We start from the raw sequence: 9,902 nt of genomic DNA on the forward strand, positions 1-9,902 counted from the left end.
ACTATAAAAATGTCAAAAATTATTTTTAATATAGAGATAAAAATAATATTTTAGTTGAATATTGATATTTAAAGTGTATTATTACAATATTATGAAAATTATTCAACGCACCTCCAAGTGATAGCCAAAATGTTGCCATGTGTTCAACAAGCAGAATATTGCCGCGTGTTGTAACACACCCCCCACGTATTTCTCCTTACAAAATTTATTCACTTGCAATTACATCAAATAATTTCATTTTTAACCCAAAAAAATACCAATACTTTTTCATATAAAAAAAAAGAAAAAATTTCACTCCCATCTCCTGCGAGATGTTAAAATGACACTCTCTTCTCCTCTATTTTATAAATGTACATTCCCCACCCTTCTAACTTTTAAAAAACTTCCTCTTTTTAACATTAAATAAAAAATTTTAGTAAGATTATTTTTCAATATCAATATATATTAATTGTTATACATATTAAAAGTGGTAAAAAATTTTTTATTTAATGTTAAAATAATATATATTGATTTAAAAAAATTAATAGTAAATATAAAAATAATTATTAACAAAAATTTTAGTAAAATCACAATTTAATAATTAAAAAATTATTAAAGGCTAGGTATCTTAAAAAAATAATTTAATTATTAATTTTTTTAAAAATATTTTGATAAAAATACAATTTAATCAATAAAAGAATAATTTATTAAAGGATATTTTGGTAAGCAAAATTTAATGATAAAAATAAAATTTTGTTAATGGGTATTTTTTAAAAAATAATTTATTTTTCCTTAAAAAATGGATAAAATTAACATTAGTTAACACAAAAACTTTAAAATGGATTAAAGAGGAGGTTTTTTAAAAGTTAGAAGGGAGGAGAATGTACATTTATAAAATAGAAGAGAGGGAAGTGTCATTTTAGCATCTCATAAAAGAGAGGAGTGAAATTTTCTCAAAAAAAAAAAACAACCTAAAAATGATGCATAAATTTATCTGAATTCTTTTTAACTTTTTCTTCCAATATTTTAATTAACAAACATCGAAAGGCAGAGGAAGACTTAAGAAGACTATTCATGAGGTGGTCAAACGAGATCTACATGTAAACGGTCTCTCTGTAAACATGATACATGACAGAACACAATTGCGTCGTTTGATTCATGTAGCCGATTCCACTTAGTGGGACAAGACTTTGTTGTTGTTGTTTTATTTTAATTAACAAACATACACAATATATGCAATGTAACCCTAATCTTCGTGAAGATGCTCATTTGGAGCAGAAAGATCCATTGTAACCTCATATTCTATAAACTTATGTTCAACTATAGAGGATAATCTTAATCTCTCTTCTAAAACAATGCCAGTAAAAATGAAGAGCGAGCACATAGAAGATGACAAGTTTTTGTGGCCTTTGGCAACAGTAAATACTAAAATAGTGAGTGAGGATGAGTGGTCAAGTCATGAATCATGATTGTAGTCACAGCCTCACAGGTTCCTCCTAAACTCCTATTTGCTTTTGCCTTTGTTACTTTCCCTCCCTAAGCAATTCTTATATTAATAACGAAGACAATTGTTTTCAACCAAAATGAGTAAATAACTAAGACTAGTGGGCCTTAATTAATAACGATTTTTATTTGTTGCGTTGTGGTGTAGGTGGTGTTTCCTAACCACGTAGAAACTTGGTATTTTTTTTGGTATTGGTACTATAAATTTTAAGGGTTAAATTTGTAATTTTTATTATTTTTAAAAAAATTTACATATTCGACCTAAAAGATTTATTTAAAAATTTTTAAATATACAAATATAAGGATTAAATTTGTATTTCAGCGTTGAAAATTTTTTTAATGCAAATTAGACTCTCTAATTTATATTACATTAAAAAAAAATATTTCATCACAAATCGAACCATCCGATTTGTTATTTAAAATAAAAAATAAAATTTATATCAAAGAAAAACACATCAATTAACCATAGAATAAATTATTGTTTTGTCTCGAGACTAGTCAGATCCTTTTAGAATTCACTATTGATACGACATGAGGCTTTTTTCATTCATTTTTTTCTGGATCAGTCGTGGTCTTATAAACCCTACCAAAGTTATGGACGAAACAACTGCTTCATAAAAATGTGTAAAAAATGGAGTTGCACTTAAAAGCTGAGTACTCTACTATTGAGTTAGCGACTCCCTTCCCCCTTCAACGTTATGTTCCATTATCTTTCTGTCATTGATCCCCACAAAAAAAGAGACAGGATATCCTAAAATAAGAAAAGTTTTGTTCCGATGGAACCTTTTCTTTTATCGAGAATTAGGATAGGAATAAACAAATCATTGATAAATTTAAATGACTCTTTCTTAAACGCAAACGATCTTTTCGTAGGCCTTTGTCCCGGATCCAATCGGGAGATCGAATTGATTATAAAAATATGATTTTAATTAGTCAATTTATTAATGAACAAGGAAAAATATTATCTAGATGGGGAGTTAAACCCCAACATGGTCCCTGAAATTGGCGTCGTGCACTAAAATCGTCCCTGAGATTCCAATTGCACCAATTACGTCCCTGAGATTGAAAAAAATGCACAATATTAGTCCCTGACCTATTTTTCATTAACGAAGTGATGACATGACATGATGACGTTGACTGTAAGTGACACGTGTCACTTCATGATTTGGCCACGTGTAATAGTATGATAATGTGGTGACCAGTGATACGTGGCATACTGACGTGGATGGTTGTGCCACGTGTCACAATATTATTTGGCCACGTGTCCGTTTGTGCCACGTGTCGCAACAGTATTCGTCCACGTGTCATCCATTATGTCATCGTTGTATATGCACTAAATTAGTCCATCACTTTGCATTAAGTGACTCATTTTAGTCCCTGAAATTGAATGTCGTGCACCAAACTAGTCCCTTCACCAATTTTTTCTCATTTTTTTTAAATTCAAAATTTTAATATCTTAGATACACTAATTTCAATTCTATTTTTTTATATATCATTTAAATACAAGTGCTTTTATAAAAAATTTTAAGATTTTAGTTTTAATTATATAATTTTTTTTAATAATTTAACATTGGTAAATTTTGTAATATATAAGTATGTTATTATAAAAAATAATTATATGATTGATTAGACATATTTTTTTTAATAAAAAAATATGTGTTTTTAATAATAAATTAATAATTAAAATAAATATTTTTTTCTTATGAAATACACGTTTTCATTATGTGTAAATGAGTTATATTAAAAGCACTTCAAGCACCCTCACTACCATATTTGACATCTACAGTCTAGACGAAAGAGATCAGAGATGGTAATGAGGGAAGCTTGAAATACCTTCACATCAACTCCAAGACGGCGGTTATTAGGGATATCCGCAAGAAAAAAATTATTTTATAAAAGTATTGAAAAAGGTCGGAGATGGTAGTGAAGGTGCTTGAAAAGCCTTCACGTCAACTCTAAGTCGGTGGTTAGGGTATTCGCAAGAGACAAAATATTTTATAAAAATATTTTTATTTGAAGAACATGTGAAAAATAGAATTGAAATTAATGCATTAAAAAATATTGAGAATTTTGAATTTATAGAAAAAATGAGAAAAAACTAGTGAAGGGACTAGTCTGGTGCACGACATTCAATTTCAGGGACTAAAATGAGTCACTTAATGCAAAGTGAGGGACTAATTTGGTGCATATATAACGATGACATAATGGATGACACGTGGACAAATACTGTTGCGACACGCGATACAAACGGACATGTGGCCAAATAACATTGTGACACGTGGCACAACATCCACGTCAGCATGCCACGTGTCACTGTTCACCACATCACCATACCATTACACGTGGCCAAATCATAAAGTGACACGTGTCACTTACAATCCACATCATCATGCCATGTCATCACGTTGTTAATGGAAAATAGGTCAGGGACTAATATGGTGCATTTTTTCAATCTCAGGGACGTAATTGGTGCAATTTGAATCTCAGGGACAATTTTAGTACATGACGCCAATCTCAGAGACCATTTTGGGGTTTAACTCTCTAGATGGGTGAATAGATTGACCTTATTTATGTCCCTAACATTTAAATCGTCCTATTTGTATCCCAAACGTTTATAACAGTGATTCAATGTTATCCTATAATTAATTATACTAATAGATCAGATTGTATTTTTTAATTATTCTCACTTTCACTTAGATCTTACTTGGATGTATTCGATTTTAATATTGTACCCAAAATTTATGTTCAAGTTTAATTATGTCCCTAAAAGAGTGAATTATGCAAATGTTGTAGGAATTAGTTTCAACTTTTAATGAGTTATTATACAGAGTGGATCATTAGTTCTTTGTATTCTAACTTTAAAAATTTATTTCTAGAACTCTAACTAAAGCTCATAATGTATAATTGACGATAGGATAATATTGAATCATTTTTACAAACGTTAGGGATATAAATTAAACGATTTAAACATTAGAAATACAAAAAAAATTTATCCCAAATATTGAGGACAAAAACGATATTTTATTCTTAACCATAATACTAAATTACAGACCATTCCTTTTTATTACTAAAAAATTAGCCCCTTAATAATACGTTTTTGATCTTGTTCAGTGCGTATGGAGCCGAGGTATAGCGACTCCTTCTGCCTGCTACTGTGCTCAGGTGGAAGAGGTATACGTCAGCTGAATTGGAACACCGCGGTGGGAGCACCTGCAAAAAGCACTCTGACGCTCAAGTAAGAATGTGAGTTATGAGAAAATAAGAGAAATAAATCAGAGTGAGTTCTGTCACCTGTCTTACTCCGGGGTTACCTATCTGTTTATATAGGCGTTTGAGGTTGCTTACTTGGAGTTAATTTCAGGATTCTCCAACTCGGCCCCACGGTGGGCGCCAAATGTTCCGTGCGTATGGAGCCGAGGTATAACAACTCCTTCTGCCTGCTACTGTGCTAAGGTGGAAGAGGTATACGTCGACTGAATTGGAATACCGCGGCGGGAGCACCTGCAAAAAGCAATCCGACATTCAAGTAAGAATGTGAGTTATGAGAAAATAAGAGAAATAAATCAGAGTGAGTTCTGTCACCTGTCTTACTCCGGGGTTACCTATCTGTTTATATAGGCGTTTGAGGTTGCTTACTTGGAGTTAATTTCGGGATTCTCCAGATTTACCGAAGTTATCCACAAGGCTAACGTTTGACCTGTTAGTTGTGGATCCAAACTTTGTTAAGCTCGTCCAGATTTTATGGTAACAGTTTTAGAGATAGTTTTTGACTTATTGGGAGCTGTTATCAGATTATGTAGCCGAGTTCTGACTTAACTTTTTCGAGTTATTAGCCGAGTTTAATTTTGAATTATTAGCCGAGGTATAGGGTACGTATCACATCTCATAATCATTAGTATTGTGTTTGAATTTCAAGGGCAGTAAACAAAAATTTACATGAAAAATCAAATAATAGCAAAGACAATACATAAGTAATGGAATGCAAATACCTAAATCCTGAATTTTAAGAGTAGAAAACAAATTTAACTGAAAAAGTGAATAATAGCACAGAGTCAAAGACAAGACATAAGTAAAAGACTGAAAGACCAATGCAAATACCTAAATCCTTTTTATATATATGCTAGTTGCTAGAAGATATATAAGAACATCTCTAATATTGGTTTCAATTCAATTTTGGTTTGAATTTTATAAAAAATTTAATCTCACTTCATTGAAATGAGAAATTAACATGAAGCAATTAATTATTATGAATTATGACACTTGTTATTTTAATTTTTATTCTTAATTCATTTCAAAATTTAATTATCACCATCAAAACTTTTAATAAAATCCCTATTAAGAAGCTAACAGATAGGCCCTTGTTCATTATTGTGCTAGGAAAAAAAAGTACGAAGATATTTTTTAATTTGTTGGATTTTCTTTCAGTACTTTTCAAAAAAATAATTATTTAATTAATAAGTTGCTAACAATAAGATATATGACAAATATCAATAATGAAGACTTAAGAGCAATCCCATTTTAAATATAACCGAATGTAACTCATTTTCCAAAAAAATCTTTATCCTTATCACAAGTTATTTTTCATTTTTGTCCAATGAAAATGTGGAAAAAAATGTTTCATATTTACTGATAATAATGGTGAATTCTATGGTGTTTATAATTTGGTGTTTAATTTTTGTCTAATTTATTTTTTATGGTAATTTTTGAATATTTAATAATTATTTATTTTTATAATTTTAAAATTAAATATTGATTTTTAACCCTTCTTAATAAGTTAGACAAACACTTTTAGACACCATAGCAATTACCGATAATAATACATGCAAAAATAACCAATCTATTTTGCTTCGTTTTCACTGTCAATACTCAAAACCAGCAAAAATTATATAATTTTGATTTTTGCAATTTTAACTTGCGAAAATACAACTGAATGTGTATATTAGTAAATTCTTATGTTAATTTATTTGTGTAAATAATGAGATTTTTTATTTAAAGAAAAAAAACCCACTTAGTTAAAGAATAAAATGTTTAACATCCTCGTAAATCTCACATTTACTATTATTAAGCTACTAATAGATTAAGATCAGTTTAGGTAAACAGAATAATTAAGTTTCTTTTTAAAAATAGTTTAAATAATAAATATTTATATTAAAAGTTATTTATAAATAAATTATTTTGTGTTTGATTTTTTAATTCTAAAAGTGTTTATTTTAAGAGAAGAATGATAAAAAATTTTGAGTAAAGAACAAATAGGTCCCTGACCTTTTTAAATGAAGACATTTTTGTCCATCAAGATTGAAAAATACATTTCGATCCCCCACCATTTAAAACGCGTGACAATTATATCCTTTCGTCAAATTTGTACTGAAAACAGTAACAGAGATTGTGAGCTGGAGGGGTGGATAATGATGTGTTCGTTACGGTTGCTGAAGTGGATGGGGAACAAATTGTTGAAGGACAATTTGATTCTTATTGGCCAAAACGAAGTCGTATTGCTGGAATGAGCCCTATTTCATCGAAATGGATCGACGAAACAATGACCATTGATGGAGCGATTGTCGATGATGAGTGAAGGGGTTCTTTATGCATCTTCATTCGTCGTGCCAGGAGGAAACGAGCGTGATGGGGTTGTCCTCCTGGATATGTGAGTGTGCGAGTTGTGGAGGACCATCAAGGGAACAACGCAAGGGTGGTGGCGGATTTCGTGGTTTGCTGCATGCTTCTTTCCAGGAATTGCTTTCGTGATTCTAACTGCAATCAACTTTCTGTTGTGGGGCAGCAAGAGCACTGGTGAGGCAGTTTTCTCCCCGGTGAGCAACCCTATTCCGAGTTTCTTTTTAACAAACTTATACACTGGGTATGATATGCTTTTTGCAATTCTATCTGGAACTGTTGGATTCCCATTCTCATAGGCCACCCTTGCACTTTCAACCTTATTTGGTAACATACTCTTCAACTCATTCTCAAAAGCTCCAATTTCCTCAAAAACTACGCTCGCATTTTTCTTCCCGCTGATGGCACTCGCTTGTGCTTCCTCATAAAGTATTTGTTTTAATTTTGGCATCAATGGATACCTAACATTGAAGGGATCATCAATATAGGAGAATACATATTCCCTATCAACTACTTTGAGCAAATCTCTCTCACATGATCTAAACAAATCCGTGCTTAATGTCTTCTTTGCAACTCCGCTTATAGTATCCTTGATTGTGCTCTTCAAAATTTCCTCCAAATGCCTCAAGTCAATAGCTTGGCAAAGCGCAACCAAATACGTGGAGCACATTAGCTTCAATATCTCGACAGATTCTACGGTTTTCCAAGCAGAAATTAACCCCAAGGAATTCACATCTTGGTTATGTTGCTCAGCACTTTGCACGTGGTTGGTTATTGGGTTTGCCAAATATTGATGTTCAGAGCAATAAGCAGCCTTGGCAACCTCAGATGCCTTAAAATCATATTCCAGACTCGGTATTCTGCTGACAGAAAGATTCATTCGATGGCAAACCGTTGTTATACAAGTCATTGACTAGTTCGGTAAATTGGGCAAAGATGAGTTTGCCAATTGAAGCAACAGCTAAACTTGCACTATCCATCGAAAATCCAATTGGGGTGCCTTGAAAATTGCCACCATTCAAAGCCTTGCTACTAGTGACATCAATCAGAGGATTGTCGTCGACAGAGTTTATTTCCCTCTCAATTGATTTAGTCGAATACCTAATGACTTCAATTTGTGGACCAAGCCACTTAGGAGAAGTTTGGAGAGCATAACGATATTTTTTGGGTTTCTGCAATGGATCTGACTGTTGCATTCTGGCTTATTTGATGTAAGAGCTACCCTCTAAGATATGCTCCATAATAGCAGCAGCTTCAATTTGGCCAGGATGGTACTTCAGCTTATCTATCAAATGATGTGTAAATTCTATAACTTCGGCGAAAACTGCTGACAAAATTTTAGACAATAAAACTAAGATGTTTGCCTCAAAGAGCACCACATAAGCTCTTTGGCACGACGAATGAAGATCTCCCGCCAGTCTTGTGCATGAAGAACCGCTTCACTCATCATTGACGATCGCTCCATCAATAACCATTGCTTCGTCGATCCATTTTGATAAAATAGGGCTCATTCCAGTAATACGGTGTTGTTTTGGCCAATAAGGACCAAATTGTCCTCCAACAATTTGTTCCCATCCACTTCAGTAACCGTAACGGACACATCACTATCTACCCCTCCAGCTCAGCAATCTCCGTTAACGTTTCCAGCACCAATTTGACGGGAGGATATAATTGTCACGCGTTTTAAATGGTGAGGGATCGAAATGTATTTTCCAATTTTAAGGGACGAAAATGTCCTCGTTTAAAAAGGTCAGGGACCTATTTGTCTTTTACTCAAAAGTTTTTTATTATGAGAGAAGTCATTTTATTAACTTTTCTATAAGCATTAAAATAACTTTTTAGAAAGCTGCAATTTAGTTTTAAAAATTGTACCAAATATTAACATTATACATTTTCATAAGTTAAAAATTAAAAAAAGTAACTTATAAACCTACTCAAACGGACTCTAATATATACTTAAGTGTCTATGAAATATTAGCTAATACGAAATTAGCAGTTAAAATATAAAGAAAAAAGAAAGTATTAAAAAAAAAAGAGAAAAGGACAAATAGGTCCCTGACCTTTTGTCGTGCGGACATTTTTGTCCCTGACCATTGAAAAATACTTTTAAATCCTTGACCTTCACAAAATTTGGACGGATCAGTCCCTCCGTCTAAATGCCTCCATCAGGGACTGATCCGTCTAAATGCCTCCGTCAGGGACTGATCCGTCCAAGTTTTGTGAAGGTCAGGGACTTAAAAGTATTTTTTAATGGTCAGAGACGAAAATGTCCGCAGGACAAAAGGTCAGGAACCTATTTGTCATTTTCTCAAAAAAAAAAGACCAAATACAATACCTTAATTTTTTATGAATCTATCTTTATTATATTATTGTTAATTTATAAAATATCAATCAACACAAGATTAATCATAATAATAAATTCTTTAATCCCATAACCAATGGTTTTGAGTTTAAATGTTAAGAGAAGAAAATCTATTTATTCTAGAGAAAGGTCCAACAAAAGAAATCAACTTAAATACCACTATGTATACAAGTTCAAATAATATATTTAAGAGTTCTCTTTACATATTTTTTTTATTCATATGTATCTCCTGCTTGAGGTACAGTAGTGATTTTAAATTTTAAATTTTATTCCTTTTTTTGCACATCGATATTAAATTGTACATTAATTAATTATAGAGAATATTTTAATTTTTATCAATATATACAGTACTCTTCTTCCCACATATTGAATATTAATTTAATATTGTTTATTATTAAATTTCGATTAAAATCAATATTTAAATTATAGAATAACATTTGGAAAA

At 31.6% G+C, this 9,902-nt stretch overlaps 1 pseudogene; it reads right to left on the reverse strand.

Annotated features, from left to right (window-relative positions):
* Positions 7,064-8,383, reverse strand: LOC107639942 (annotated as a pseudogene).

The sequence above is a fragment of the Arachis ipaensis genome, chromosome B05 (genome assembly GCF_000816755.2).
Source record: "Arachis ipaensis cultivar K30076 chromosome B05, Araip1.1, whole genome shotgun sequence".
Lineage (NCBI taxonomy): Eukaryota > Viridiplantae > Streptophyta > Magnoliopsida > Fabales > Fabaceae > Arachis > Arachis ipaensis.